We start from the raw sequence: 16,241 nt of genomic DNA on the forward strand, positions 1-16,241 counted from the left end.
TACTTGATGCAGTCTCCTTCCTTTATCATAAGCATGTGTAAACTAGGGAGACTGAATCTCATGATCATTAAGTTGCCTTGAAGTTCTAATACTCCTGCTAAACTCTAGATGATGCTGTCCAAAATGGTAGTCACTAGCCTACCATTCGAAATATGGCCAGTGCAACTGAGCAACTTAATTTTTAACAAATTTGTTTAACTAAAATTGTAAAACTGATGCAGGGTAAAATACTTTTCCCTTTAACACAACTTCATGGTGCTTAGACTGTATTTCACTGTATTGCATCATGTTAAAATGATAGTCATTGTTGGAGTATGACTGTTGGCTTCTTATGATGTTTGTGGTGTCTCATGGATAAATGTTTTATATTGATTCCATGTTGAAATGATACTACTATAGATAGAGTGAGTGAAATAAAATATATTACTGTAATTAATTGAAGTAATTTCTTTTAACTTTTTAAATGTGGTTTCCAGAAAATTAGATATTCCACATCTAGCTCATATTATATTTCAACTGGGCAGCACCGCTCTAGATAGCACAGGAGGATGCCTCAACCTGAGAGTTGACGCTTGCAGCACAGAGGGCAGTCTTACATTTCTCTGGAGAGTTAGAGGCAAGGTCCCAATGATGTGTTTACTACAAGGCCAGGTCAATCCCTTACTAGGCCCAGTTCCTTTCTGAAGGAATTTCAGGTAATAGGTAACTTTTATATTACTTCTCAACTTGATTGAGTGTAAACCCATTCATTTAAAAGCTATTCTCTGTCAGACCCTGCAAATGATGCCTTATTCAGACCGTGCCCTAGTTCCTCAGACTTACACCATATATAGGTGCTTCACTTGCCCAATCTAGTTCTTAGTTTTGGATTCTGTTTTGTGGGTGTGACGCTTGACTCTTTTTTCTACTTTTTGACATCCAATAGTTAATCCTTGAATCTATTTCGCCTCCATATTTTTCCTTGATGCCAATTTTGGAATGCTGTGATGTTACTGAGAGATATGTATTGTGTCCCCTGCACAGTGCTAAATCCAGTAACTACTGAGCTGAATGTTCAGCAGGGATTTTTCTTTGCCCAAGCCACACCGAATTAGTGAATAACTGGTGACTTTTTCCTTTCTCACTGTGCGAATCCTGGCTAGGCATTCTCTGTCTGTCATGGAGCTGGGACCTTGTTTGTCCTCCAGGGCTTAAAGCAGCTGACTGACATATAAGTGTCCAGTAGATATTTTGACAGGGTAATTGGAAGCTAGGGTGCTTTCTCCTAAGTGCATTTATCTTTTATTGTGAGAACACTATCTTAATAATAACTCACATTTGTCAAGGTCTTTTTAGTTGACATGTGTATTCACATCCATTATCATATTGGATCTTCAAATCAGCACTATGCTGAGATTATTTCATGTACTCAGATGCAGAGGCAGACGCTTAGGTGAGTAAACAGTGGGGCAGGAGTTAGAACTCATGTCTTTTGATCACAGGCCTATTTACTTTCCTCTACTTACACAGCTTCTACCATCTGACTTCAGTGTATGTGCATGATTGAATAAACTTGCAGGGTGCCTTTGTAATGCTTGTCCTAGTTAACTTGATGCTTATCACGATGTACCTATAATAGACTGTGGGAAACTTGGTTTTCAAAATTGCTGATTCTTTCTCATCTTGCCTTTATTCTGGTCATAGGCATTTGGTCATTTTTTCTGCTTTTTGTTTGGCTTCCAGAGAGGATGTAAACTACTGTAGTTTTAATTTCAAAGAGTTTTTAGTTATTTTAAACTTATCCACTCTCTGTCTCAAAGCAGAGATTCCAAAATAATGTTCAGCTTCTCATTCTTGTCTCTCCCCGGCCTGCCATCAAATCCTATTCATTCCACACTTAAATCCTTCCTTTCTCCAGACTCCATGGCTAACACCCTTGGTATCCTTTCCTCAGATTGTTTCAATATCGTGGGATTCAGAGTTAAAATTTTCTATAGTGAAGAGTTTTCTAAAATAATCAATAAGTGAGATAAATGAGCTAAAATTTCCTTGTCATACTGACTTGGGATATCACCTCATAAGAGGACTACTTCTGTTCTCGGGCCCCCTAAATGATTTTCCTGTTTCCAACTAGTCAGTCTTTGCTAACCCATGTCTCAAGAGTGATCTTTTCAAAATAGAACTGTGATTGTCATGCTCCTGCTACAAAGCCCTCAGACAGTTTTCCACTGCCTACATGGTTAATGGTAACTAAACTCCAGCGGGACTTCAATTGTGCTCGTTTATAGAGGAATCCCTTCCTATCTTATAAACTGTCTTCCTTACTTTTCCTTAAGCCCTGTGCTCTAGCCACAATGTTACCTGAACACAGTCAGTTTGTCCTGTATCCAGATTATTTTTACATATGGTATTTACTGGGACCCTAATGCTCTTTTATCTTCATTAGGTAAAATTCTACTTGCTCTTCAAGGTCCAGCTTAGATATCTCACCTGTGCATTCTCTTTAATTCTCATCTCTACCTACCAGTAGTTCCCCTTTTAAAATAACTTGAATCATCCCCTTGACTTTAACTTACAGAATATTTTATTCTAAATGTAATTATTTGTCTATTATTTGGGAATTTTTCTAAATGTAATTATTGTCTATTATTATATAATTGTTTGTCTATTTCTCCTCCACTAAACTATGAAATCTCAAGTGTGAAGGCCATGTCTTTCCTATATATGTGTTATGCGCCTTGTTCTTAATCATCGTAGCCTTTCATTAAATGAATGATGATTGAATAGAGGTTGGAAGTCTAGGTTTTCCTGTGTGTGCATACACCAAAATTCAAAAACCATGTGGTCAGTGCAGGGCCACCAGCACCATGCCAGAGTCTCGTAAGAGGAATATCTTTACATGATAAGACAGGCTGGAAACTAATTTAAAAAATCATAATGGTGCATGTGTGGAAAAACACATTTTTGCAAAATAGGTGTGCTATCTTAAAATAAGGATTTATTTTGAAAGATCACTCAAAATGTGTTGGATTATTATACTTTAAAGAATTGTCAAGGAGCTGAGACGACAGAATAGTAGGAGGACCCTAGGCTTGCTTCATCCCTGCAACACAGCTAAATGAATATCAAATCATACTGAATACCCAAGAAATTGATCTGAGGACTGACAGAACAAACTGAACAGCTAGAGGGAAAAAAGAGGCCACATCATAGAAGGTAGGAGGTTCAGAGACAGGGTTTGGGGGAGAAATGGATTGTGGGTGCTGTGGAGGGGGGGAGCACTGGTTGCAGATAGAGGAGCATGGGGGGTTCCACAAGGTCAACACTTCCCTGAGGCCATTGACTGGGAAACATGAGAAGGGCTGGTTTTTGAGTTTTTGCAACCAGTGAGACTCAAAGACTGGAGTTTTAGAGGTCCACAGTGAGGCTGGTATAGAGCTCTCAAGGCATTGCAGTAGTCATGTAGGGGTAGCAGGCAGATAACCCAGGGGAGCAGATGCCACAATCTGAGGATCACCTAAAATGAACTGAGAGAGATGGTTCCCTCTTCTTGGAGTGCATCTGAGAGAGAGGGTGTTGCCTCTCTGGGAACAAAGGAGCCAGTAGGTCACATTTCTCTCCCTTACCCTTCAGTGTAGGTACGGTGGCACCTGCTGAGAGCGGCTAACGTGGACACTGGCTCTTTAGTGTGCTTTGCTCCAAATTCTACATTGCTGTGCTCTGGCTTCAGCTGCCCTTCTGAGTAAAATCTGTATCAATGCCAGCATGGCAAGACCCTCTCCCAGAAGACCAGTGCAAGTCCCCACCACACCAGGTCCTTAAATTTTGGAGTTTTAAAACTCAGCCAGCCTTCCTGGGATAGAGTCCAAAGTCCCCTGCACTGCTCCAGACAGACTAGCAACCTGAACACAGTGTGAAAACAGTGATCTGAACAATACCTAGGATGCACAAGGGGACATTATTGGCTCTTCTGGGAGGGCTTTTCTGACAGCAATAAGCATGAACGCCCCTCCCTGAGGATAAAGGAATTGACTGGCACCATTTCCCTCTTCTTCCCCTCAGCATAAACTAACTTCAATAAATAGCACAGTGCCAACACTCTGCTTAATCTGCTTACACCAAGCCCTGCCCCCCTGAGGTCTGCCAGCACTGCTTTTCTTGGGCAAGTGTTCCTGAGAACCAGTGCAGTGAGCCCCTATCCCAGAAGACCAGAGCAAAATCCTATACACACCATCTACTGACTATAGAGTTATGCAGATCTTAAGCTCTACTGGAAATAACATCAAATGTCTTCAACATGCAGACCAGAACACAACTAGTTAACACTGGCCACACTCTGGCCAAGGTCCAAACACTTCCCCTTGCAAGTGTTTCCTGGCAAGGAAAAACACTGCAGAGGATTAACCTGAGAGATAGACCAGACATAACATAGCAGCAAAGTGCACACAGCATTCACCAGGCACACTTCCCGAAGCACTAGGCCCTGGACATTATATGACCTCTTCTTCATAAAGCCATTAGTCTCAGGGGAAGGAAACAAAACGCTTTCCTAACACAGAGAAGGTGACTGAGACCTAGACAAAATGCCAAGATGGAGGAATTCAACCCAAAAGAAAGAAGAAGGAAAGGTCATTGCCAGGGATCTAATCGAAACAGATGTAAGTGATATGCCTGATCCAAAACTTAAAGCAGCGCTCATAAGGATACTAGCTGGGTTTCAGAAAAAGCATAGAAGACATCAGGGATAGCTCAAGTGCAGAGATAAAAAGAGCTTAAAACACCAATCAGGCTGAAATGAAAAATGTAATAACAAAGATTCAAAACCAACTGGATGTAATGACCACATGGATGGAAGAAGCAGAAGAATGAATACGATATAGAAAATAGAATTATGGAAAATAATGAAGTTGAACAAGAGAAGGTAAGAAAAATTTTAGATCATGATAGCAGACTTAGGGAACTCAGTGACTCCATGAATTGTGATAGAATTTGTACTATAGGAGTCCCAGAAGAAGAAAAGAGAGAAAAGGTGGCAGAAGGCTTATTTGAGGAAATTATAGCTGAAAAGTTTACTAATCTAGGGAAGGAAACAGACTTATAAATCCAGGAGGGACAGAGAACTCCATCAAAATCAACAAAAGCAGACCAACACCAAGACATATTGTAATTAAATTTGGAAAATATAGAAATAAAGAAAATAATCCTTAAAGCAGCAAGACAAAAGAACTCCCCAACTTACACTGGAAGACAAAGTTAGCAGCAGATCTCTCCCCAGATACTTTGCTGACCAGAAGAGAGCAGCATGATATATTCAATGTGCCAAATGGGGACAATCTGCAGCCAAGAATACTCCATCCAGCAAGGCTATCATTCAGAACAGGAGAGAGAAAGAGTTTCTCAGACAAAACCTAAAGAAGTTTGTGACCACTAAATCAGGCTTGCAAGAAATATTAAAGAGGGCCCTTTAAGTGGGAAAGAAAGAGAAAAAGTGACAAAGACTAGAAAGAAACATAAAATCTTCAGAAACAATGACAAAACAAGTAATAAAATGGCACTAAATTTGTATCTGTCAATAATTATCTGAATGAAATTGGACTTAATGCTCCAATCAAAAGACCTAGGGTGTCAGAAGGATAAAAAATAAGAGTCATGTATATGCTGCCTACAAGAGACTCATTTTATACCTAAAGACACCTTCAGATTGAAAGTGACGGAGTGGAGAAACATTTATCATGCAAACAGATGTCAAAAGAAAGCAATACTTATATCAGGCAAACTAGAATTTAAATCAAAGACTGTAACATGAGATGAAGAAGGGAACTACATCATAATAAAGGGTCTATCCACCAAGAAGATCTAATAATTGTAAATATTTATGCCCTCAACTTGGAAGAAACCGAATATATAAAATAATAACATAAAGAATCTCATTGATAATAATACAATAATAGTGGGGGCTTTAACACATCACTTACATCAATGGACAGATTGTCTAAGCAGGAACTCAATAAGGAAACAATGGCTTTGAATGACACAATTGACCAGATAAACTTTACAGATATATTCAGAACATTTCATCCTACAGCAGCAGAATACACATTCTTTTTGAGTGCACATGGTACATTCTCCAGAACAGATCACATACCAAATCACAAATCTAGCCTCAACAAGCACAAAAATATTGAGATAATACTATCCATATTTTCAGACCACAACGCTATGAAATTTGAAGTCAACCACAGGGGAAAATTTAATAAGACCACAAATACATGAAGGTTAAACAACACCCTACTAAAGAATAAATGGGTCAAGCAGGAAATTAAAAAATTAAAAAGATACCACATATAAACAAACGAAAATGAAAACATTATGGTCCAAAACCTTTGGGATGCAGCAAAAGCGGTCCTAAGAGGGAAGTATATAGCGATACAGGTCTACCTCAAGAAGCAAGAAAAATCTCAATGCAACCTAACTTTACAAATAAAGGAGGTAGAAAAAGAACAACAAATAAAGCCTAAAGTCAGAAGAAGGGAAATAATAAAGATTAGAGAGAAAATAAATGATATAGAAACAAACAGAAAGCACAGTAGAATAGATCCATGAAACCAGGAACTGGTTCTTTGAAAAAATTAATGAAATTGATAAACCCCTAGCCAGATTTAACAGAAAAGAGAAAGCACCAAAATTAATAAAATCACAAATGAGAGGAGGAAAAAATGACCAAAACCACAGAAATACAAACAATTATAAAAGAATATTATAAAAAATTATATGCCAACAAATTGGGCAATCTGGAAGAATTGGATGAGTTCCTAGAAGCATATTAACTACCAAAACTGAAAAAGGAAGAAATAAAAAAAAAACTTGAATAGCCTGATAACTAGCAAAAAATTGAATCAGTAATCAAGAATCTCCCAACAAACAAAAGTCCAGGGCCAGATGACTCCATAGGAGAAATCTACTAAACATTTAAAGAAGAGTTAACACCTATTCTTCCGAAACTATTCCAAAAAATAGAAGAGGAAGGAAAAACTCCAAATTCATTCTATGAGGCCAGCATTATCCTGATTCCATAATCAGATAAAGATCCCACTAAAAAAGGGAACTACAGGCCAATATCCCTGATGAGCATTAATGCAAAAATTCTCAAAAACACTAGCAAATTGAATCCAACAGAATATTAAAAGAATCCTTTACCATGAACAATTGGGATTTATTCCTGGGTTGCAGGGGAGATTCAATATTTACAAATCAATCAATGTGATATACCACATTAATAAAAGAAAGGATAAGAACCACATGATCCTTTCAATAGTTGTAGAAAAAGCATTTGACGAAGTACAACATCCATTCTTGATTTAAAAAAACCTAAAGAAACTAGGGAGAGAGGGAGCATACCTCATTATACTAAAGACCACATAAGAAAAACAACTAATATCATCTTCAATGAGGGAAAACTGAGAGCTTTTCCTCTACAGTCAGGAACAAGACAGGGATGTTCACTCTCACCGCTGTTATTTAACATAGCACTGGGAGTTTTAGTCTCAGCAAGCAGACAACAAAAAGAAATAAAAAACATCCGAATCAACAAGGAAGAAGTAGGAGCATGTGGATGGCTCAGTCAGATAAGTGTCTGACTTCAGCTCCGGTCATGATCTTGCAGTCCATGAGTTTGAGCCCCACGTCAGGACTCTGTGCTAGCAGTATGGAGCCTGGAGCACGCTTCAGATTCTGTGTCTCCCTCTCTCTCTCTGCTCTTGCCTCTCTCTCTGCCCTCTCCTTCCTCCCTCCCTCCTTCCCTCTCTCTCTCTCAAAAGTAGATAAACATTAATTTAAAAAAAAATAAGGAAGAAGTCAAACTTACACTATTTGCAGAGGATATCTATGATACTCTAAATAGAAAACTTGGGGTGCCTGGGTGCTCAGTTGGTTTAGTGTCTGACTCTTAATTTCAGCTCAGGTCATAATCTTGCTCTTTGTGAGTTCAAGCCCTGCATTGGCAGAATCTGCTTGGGATTCTCCCTCTCCCTTTCTCTCTACCCCTCCCCCACTTGCACATGCCCTCTCTCTCTCACTCTTTCTCAAATAAATATGAAAAAAAAAAAAAAAGAAAAACCAAAAGACTCCACCAAAAAAAACTGTGAGGACTGATAAATAAATTCACAGGATACAAAATCAGTGTACATAAATCTGTTGCATTTCTATACACCAATAATGAAGCACCAGAAAGAAAAATTAAGTCCCATTTTCAGTTGCACCAAAACAATAAGATATATAAGAATAACAAAGAGATGAAAGACCTGTACTCTGAATACTACAAAACACTGATGAGAGAAATTGAAGGTGACACAGATTGGAAGAACAAATATTGTTAAAATGCCTATACTACCTAAGCAATCTATACATTAATGCAACATCCATCAAAATACCACCAGCATTTTTCAAGGAGCTAGAACAAACAAACCTAAAATTTGTATGGAATCACAAAAGACCCAAAATAGCCAAAGAAACCTTGAAAAACAAAAGCAAAGCTGGCGACATCACAATTCTGGATTTCAAGTTACATTATAAAGCTGTAGTAATCAAGACAGTATGGAACAAAACAGACACAGAGATCAGTGAAACAGAATAGAAAATCCTGAAATGGATGCACAACTATTGCTCACTTAACCTTTGACAAAGCAGGAAAGAATATACAATTGGAAAAAGACTCTTCAACAAATATTGGGAAAACTGGACTGCTTTCTTATACCATACACAAAAATAAATTCAACATAGATGAAAGACCTAAACGTGAGACAGGAAACCATCAAAATCCTTGAGAACACAGGCAGCCACCTCTTTGACATCAGTTGCAGCAACTTCTTACTAGACACATCTCCAGAGGCAAGGGAGACAAAAGCAAAAATGAACTGTTGGGACTTCATCAAGATAAAAAGCTTCTGCACAGCAAAGGAAACAGTCAACAAAACTAAAAGGCAACCAACAGAATGGGAGAAGATAATTGCAAATGATATAACTGATAAAGGGTTAGTATTCAAAACCTATAAAGAACTTACCAAATGCAATGCCCAAAAAACAAATAATCCAGGTAAAAAATGGGATGAAGACATGAAATAGACAGTTTTCCAAAGAAATCATCCAGATGGCTAACAGACACATGAAAAGATGCTAAGCATCACTGATCATCAGGGAAATACAAATCAAGACTACAATGAGATACTACCTCAAACCTGTCAGAATGGCTAAGATTAACAACACAGTAAAAAAAGATGTGGGCAACAATGCAGTGAATAGGGGACCTTCTTTTTACTGTTGGTGGGAATCATGCAGCCACTCTGGAAAACAGTGTGGAGGTTCCTCAAAAAGTTAAAAATAGAACTACCCTCCAATCCAGCAATTGCACTACTAGGTATTTACCCAAAGGATACAAAAATACTGATTCAAAGGGACACATGCACCCCGATGTTTATAATAGCATTGTCAACCATAGCCAAATTATAAAGAGCCCAAATGTCCATCAGCTGATGAATGGATAAAGAAGATGTGGTATATATACAGAATGGAATATCACCCAGCCATGGACAAAAATGAAATCTTGCCATTTGCAATGACTAAATGAAGCTTGAGAGTATAAATGCTAAGCAAATGAGTAAATCAGAGAAAGACAAATACCATGTGATTTCACTCATATATGGAATTTAATAATCAAAAGAGATAAACATAAGTGAAAAAAAAAAGACAAACAGAAAACAGACTCTTAATTGTAGAGAACAAACTGAGGGTTGCTGGAGAGGCAAGATGGGCAGGGGGATGGGTTAAAGGGGAGAGCACTGTGTCAGTCTTGTATGTAAGTGATGATTCACTAAATTCTACACCTGAAACTAGTATTGAACTATGTTAACTGTAACTGAAATAAAAAGTTGAAAAAGAAGAAAATAGAATTGTCAATTTGGCTGCCATTTTCTAATTTATGAGTTTATTCTGACATTCTCAGAAGACTTAAAGCAGCCTGATAATGGTGATCCAGAACTACAGAGGCACAGTGCAGTTGATGTTCAGCATGGTATTGCCCCTGGTTGACCCAACAACTCACAGGTCCACCTTTGCCCCAAGTCATAGCACTCAAGGATAGTTGGGATGATGTGTTTGTACCTTTCTGGCCTAATAGGTCCTGATAATTTTGTACTCCTAGTAGAAGCCACCGTTTAAGATGTTTGAAGTAGGATTTGAAGTGAAATGGCATGAGTTTTAACCAGCTTTGATGCGTTCTCACTGTGTGATTTGGGACATTCATTTCATCATCTGGAAAATCACACAAATGTGTCATGTGATTGATGGAAATATTAAGGATGATCATATATTCAAAGCATACAGGATAGTGAGCATTATTAATTCAAAACACTTAACCAATTTGAGCCTATTAAGTTCTAAGTCTACAGAAAGGTATTAGACCCATTCTAATGTTTCCTACCATGTAACCCTGTTTTTCACTGCTTAGCATAGAGGAGATAGTTAATAAGTATTTGTTGAATAAGTAGCATTGTTTTAGGATCATGGCCAGAGAGACCATAGACTGGGGGTCCTTTCAGTGGCTACAGTGTCATTCTATCTTACCCAAAGAAGAAATGGAAGAACAAAACACTTTTTTATCACATCACATATTGAACATGCATTATTTTCTGGACACTCAGGTGGGTTTATGTTTTGTACGTTTAATCTTCAACTTCTCAATGTAATAATATGTTCTTCATACTTTTAGACACAAATAATCAGGCTCACATTCTAACTAGTAAAAGAAACTTGTTAAAGGTCACAGTTGGCAAGTAGCAAAGTCAGAATGGACTCAGGACTATTCATTTCTTTCTATCAAGTTATAGTGACTGGGACATCCTGAACAAAATGGTTCTTCAGTTTTTTTCTTCTTCATTTACTATCTTTTCCTTCATATAAAATACATTTCTAAAAAAAAGTTTGGATTTATGCTACATTTGTGATCCGGGAGAAAGCAAATTTTAAACATTAGGTTAAAGGTTTTTGTTTTTGTTTTTGTTTTTGTTTTAGAAGATTTATCTTCCTGGGACATTTGGCAGAAACAAAAGCTCATTCTTCCTGGAAAAACTCACCACGAACTCTGGTCCTACCAGGTTCCCACAGATATAGTGCCATTGAACAAAATCTTCCATTCAACATTTCTATCTAATATGAATTGGAGTCAGAAAAATAATGAACAACAGATAACATGTACAAGGGTTTCAGAAAATAGAATTATTGGATCCCAACAGATAATTCAGGAATTGTAATAGCTAATTAAATTTGTTGAATATAGCTGATAAGGCTTTTTGAGGTACCTCAGATCTTTTGTGAGAATAGAAGAAAGACTAAAATTAATGATAAAAGCATTCAAGTTATGGAGTTAACAAAAAGAACTACAGAACAAAACAGTGAATCAAAGGAAAAGAAATAAAGATAGCAAAACTAAATCAAATGAAAATTTCTAAATCATCAAAGCTAAAGCTATTTTTTTGGAAGGATTTATAAACCAAATCCTAGTGGCACTAATCAAGGACAAAAGAGACAAGGTATAAAAATAATCATTATTAGAAGTAAAACCTGAGGGGCGCCTGGGTGGCGCAGTCGGTTAAGCGTCCGGCTTCAGCCAGGTCACGATCTCGCGGTCCGTGAGTTCGAGCCCCGCGTCAGGCTCTGGGCTGATGGCTCGGAGCCTGGAGCCTGTTTCCGATTCTGTGTCTCCCTCTCTCTCTGCCCCTCCCCCGTTCATGCTCTGTCTCTCTCTGTCCCAAAAATAAATAAAAAATGTTGAAAAAAAAAATTTAAAAAAAAAAAAAAAAAAAAGAAGTAAAACCTGAGACTTAAATATAAATCCAATAAATATTTCTGAAAACAAATTTTAGGGGCACCTGGGTGGCTTAGTTGGTTGAGTGCTGACTCTTGATTTGGACTCAGGTCATGATCTAGCAGGTCATGGGTTCGATTCCTGTGTCAGGCTGTGTGCTGGCAGCACGATCCTGCTTGGGATTCTCTCTCTGTCTCTGCCCCTCCCCTGTGTGTGCTCTCTCTCAGGGTAAATAACCATTTTTTAAAATAATAATTTTATGTTATAATTTGAAAACTTTGATGAAATACATGAGAAAATCAGTTTCCTATCACCCATGTTTTAAATTTTTTTTCAGAAAAAATGTAAGTAAAACAACCTGAAATGATTTTTTTTATAATCTCATTAATAGGTTGCCTTTTCCTAGAAATTCAAGGATAATTTAGCAATATTTAAATATAACAATATAATTAATTACATTACATGATACAAGGAAATAAATATTTAGAATCATCTCAAAGAGAAAAAGCTTTCAATAAAATTCATTTACCGTGTTAAAAAAGATATTAGCAACTGAGATATAGAATCTGTACTAAAACCTATAGCAAGTGTCATATTCAATGGTGAATCAATAGAAACCCCCTAAAAAGATACAACAAAGAGAAAAGATTGAAAATCATTTTACATTATCATAAATTGCCTTCTGTTCATCAAACCACCTTCTCAGAAAAGTGAATATATAAGCTATATAAATGGAGACATTTGCAAAATCTATAAACCAACAAAAGTAATATGTAGATATTTAAATAAATTTTTTAAATCTATATAAAAAGAAAACAAAGTGGACAAAAATTATAAGCATAAGTTATAGAAAGAAGTAATATGGAAAGATGTTCAGTTTCATTAGTAATCAGGTAAATCTAAATAAAATGACAATGAAATAGTATTTCACACCCACTGTGGTAACAAAACTTCTGACGATACCAAGTATTGACAAAGCCATGAAACAATAGGAAAAATTGCACACTTTTGCTGGAGCATATATTTATATAAATTTATAAGCACTTTGGAGAATTCTTTAGTACTTTGGTAAAGGTGACAGTGCACATACTCTCTTACCCAGCAATTTCACTTATAGAAATATACTTGAGAAACTCTTGGACATGCACACAAGAACCCAAAAACCAATGTTCATAACTTCATTGATAGTGATTGCAAAAATCCGGGAGCTAAATTTCTGTCAAATAAAGAATGAAATAATAGCACAGAAATTGAACAAAGTAGGCTTACTCCTCTCAACATCACTAAATGCCAAAACAATATTGAGTGATAAAAGAAGTTAGAAAAATATGTGTAAACAGCCTGATGCTGTTTACGTCATTTAGAGCAGTACACATTGTTTAGGGATTCATACATAAAGAAGTTCATGGGAGTGATAAAACTGCTTTCAGCATGTTAATTCTAGGAAGATGTGATAAGGTAGCTTTATGGGGTGTCTTCACCTGTATTAGTAACTTTTTTAACTGGGTGCTGGGATATTGGAGATTTTATTGTATTATCTTTTATACTTTTTTGGATTACCTTAGCATTTCATAAAAATGACAGGCATCTATATAAGTGAGCCAAAAAGATTGTTACTTTTCTCATTGCCTTGATGGTGATTAAAATTAATTCCAAAACTGCTGTGGATTTACTACTATGGTGTATATTGTTAATCCTTGGGTTTGATCTATTAGTGAATCCATGTACACAGTGATAACCCATGAGCTGAAAGTTTCATTGAAAAGTCCATGGACTGAGGCCTAATTAACATCTCAGGCACTTGTGTTGAATGAGAAGACCTCTCCAGCCTGCTAGGAGTGAGCCAGGATGATTTTACGTGATTCTGTAATGTGGGTGAATGCACGACTGGTCACATCTTGTTTCAATTATAGATCATAAGCCATAATGTATGCTTTTTACAAATTGTATTTATAAATGTGCAGAGAGGCAGAGAATAGTGGCTGTATTCAATAAACACCATAAATAACCATGGTGAAGTAGAGCACAGAATCCAAATGCAATTTATATATTCTCTGTGGAATTTGTAAAGCATTTTCTTAAGCAGATCTGGAAAAATTCCCGTATCTGCCCCTTACTTGAATTATATAGAAGCATGTAGAAAAGCTCAATCTAGTCTTTTTTTCTTGGTGTCAGTCTTACTCTCTCACAATTCTCCGGTTCAGTTAATGTATAAACATTTGTTGCGGGCTAAACCTGGACATAATTTCAGGAGACAAACTACAGTTCATTTGTTCATGCTCAAATCTGCCAAAATGCCATGATTCAAACCTGGCAGAACATATTTAAAGGTACACCTGTGTGTGAGTACTTTTTTCCCCCAAACTGAGCTTTTGAGCGCCCTCAAGAGTTCTTTATTCACCTCAACCCTCTTGCTTTATTATTTACTGTTCTTTTAACTGCCCTGCATGTGCTCTTCCTATTATATGACTTGCCCTACCTCTTCTTGACTTGTCAGCTGTGCCTGTCTCTCCTAGCTGAGACCTCTATAGCCATTCTTTCTCTTTAAGAGTAACTTTTGGGGTGCCTGGGTGGCTCGGTTGAGTGTTTGACTCTTGATTTCTTCTCAGGTCATGATCCCAGGGCCTTGAGATCGAGCCTGCTCTGTGATCTGATCTTGAGATCAGGCTCTGTGCTGAGTGTGAAGCCTGCTTAAGATTCTCTCTCTTCCTCTCTCTCTCTCTCTCCCTCCCTCCCTCCCTCTGCCTCTCCCTCTCCCTCTCTCCCTCTCTCCCTCTCCCTCTCTCCGTCTCTCCCTCTCCCTCTCTCTCCTTCTCCCCTGCCCCCCTCCTCCTCTCCCCCTCTCATGGGCTTTCTCTTTATCCCTAATAAAAAGTCATGTATTTTAAAAAATTAACTTTGATGTGTGTTTGTTATTTCCATGACTTCATTTGAAAGAGAGTTTTAGTTAAGAGAATGGAAACAGACTCTCATGGTTTATATCTCACTTCCTTCATCTTTTTAGCTGCGTAATTTTGAGCAAGTCCCTTAACTTCTCCTCATCTGTAAAATAGGGGTAATAATAATATTTATATCATCAGGTTGTTGAGAGGGTTAAATAATCTAATACATGTAGTGCTTGGTAGAGTAAGCACTTAATATGTGCTGGTGGTTGTTATTTTCACTATCATTATTAAGATGTTATCTCCAATATACTCCAACAAGTGTGTTCACGGCAATATGGCCTTGTTTAGGTTCTCCAACCCACCTTGGTTTCCTACAACTTTATTGTTTGTGCTTTCCCTATGGAGTCACTACTTGGCTTACTTTGCATGCCCCAGCATGGTGCGGGCAGTGACCCAAAGCAGCCTTCCACTGAGCTTGCCATTCCTACCAACAACCATCTAGAAGGCTGTGGGGATGTAATGGTAAATAAGAAAGAGGAGTCCCCACTTTCATGAGCTTATACTGTAGTGTAGGAAAAGAGACAATATACAAATGTATATGCCAGATCACCAGATACTGACTAATGCTGTGAAGAAAAGAAAGCATGGTCATGGAATAGAGAGACTGAACAGAGAAAGCTACTTCACAAATGGCGGTCAAGAATGATTCTTTGAGATGATGGCATTGGACGTGAGACCTAAATAATAGAAGCTGCTGGTTGTGTTTATTAACAGTGTTCTAGGAAGAGGAGACCAGTAATGCATAATCTCTAGGGATGTTTTTTTGCTAGATGATGGATTGGAGAAGGCTAGGTTGTCTAGAATGCAGTGAACTAAGGGGAGAGTGGAATGTGATGAGAAAAGGGGTAAGTCCAGATCTTACAGGGAATTGTAATACAGTTCAAAACTTCTACAAAATCCAAATACAGTAAAACCCACATATTGGAGAAAGTGGGCTTAAAATATGAGCCTACCCAGGTGAGACAGCTCCAGGATTTAATTTCATCCAGACTTTGCTGCTGCTTGGTGCCACCTGGTGGCGATTGTCCTCTGGCTCCAATGTCACATTGAAAATACTTCTAGTTCCTTGTCTTGGCTGGAACATCGCAGCTGTTCCAGAAATGTCCTAGTGAGTTGGTGCTCGTTGAGGATTGTTCATGATCCCAGAAGACAGAGCTAAGAGAGTATTGGGCACATGGGACCCATTCTCATTCTCAAAGCAGGGTCAGTTCTTGTTTACTGTTGGCCTTACATTCTCTTCTCTTTCCACCTCCCAAAAAGATAAGCGCTTTATTCTGTTTGAAAATAAAGGCTTGTCAGAGCATGAGCACCAATTGCCACTCAGAAATAACATTATATTTGAAATCATGTTGTCATGGAGTATACCACCCCAGGGTTTTACTGTTAGGGTGACGTTTGAGCTTTGGTTTGTACTTACTGTGTTTGACTTATAACTATATTATTGTCTAATGTTTTAATTA

General features: G+C 37.7%; 1 protein-coding gene across 2 annotated transcripts in view; it reads left to right on the plus strand.

Moving 5' to 3' along the window:
• Positions 1-16,241, plus strand: part of NELL1 (neural EGFL like 1) — an 891,388-nt gene that overhangs the window by 786,873 nt on the left and 88,274 nt on the right. The window lies entirely within an intron of this gene.

This window comes from Neofelis nebulosa, chromosome 10 (assembly GCF_028018385.1).
Source record: "Neofelis nebulosa isolate mNeoNeb1 chromosome 10, mNeoNeb1.pri, whole genome shotgun sequence".
NCBI classification, from domain to species: Eukaryota; Metazoa; Chordata; class Mammalia; order Carnivora; family Felidae; genus Neofelis; species Neofelis nebulosa.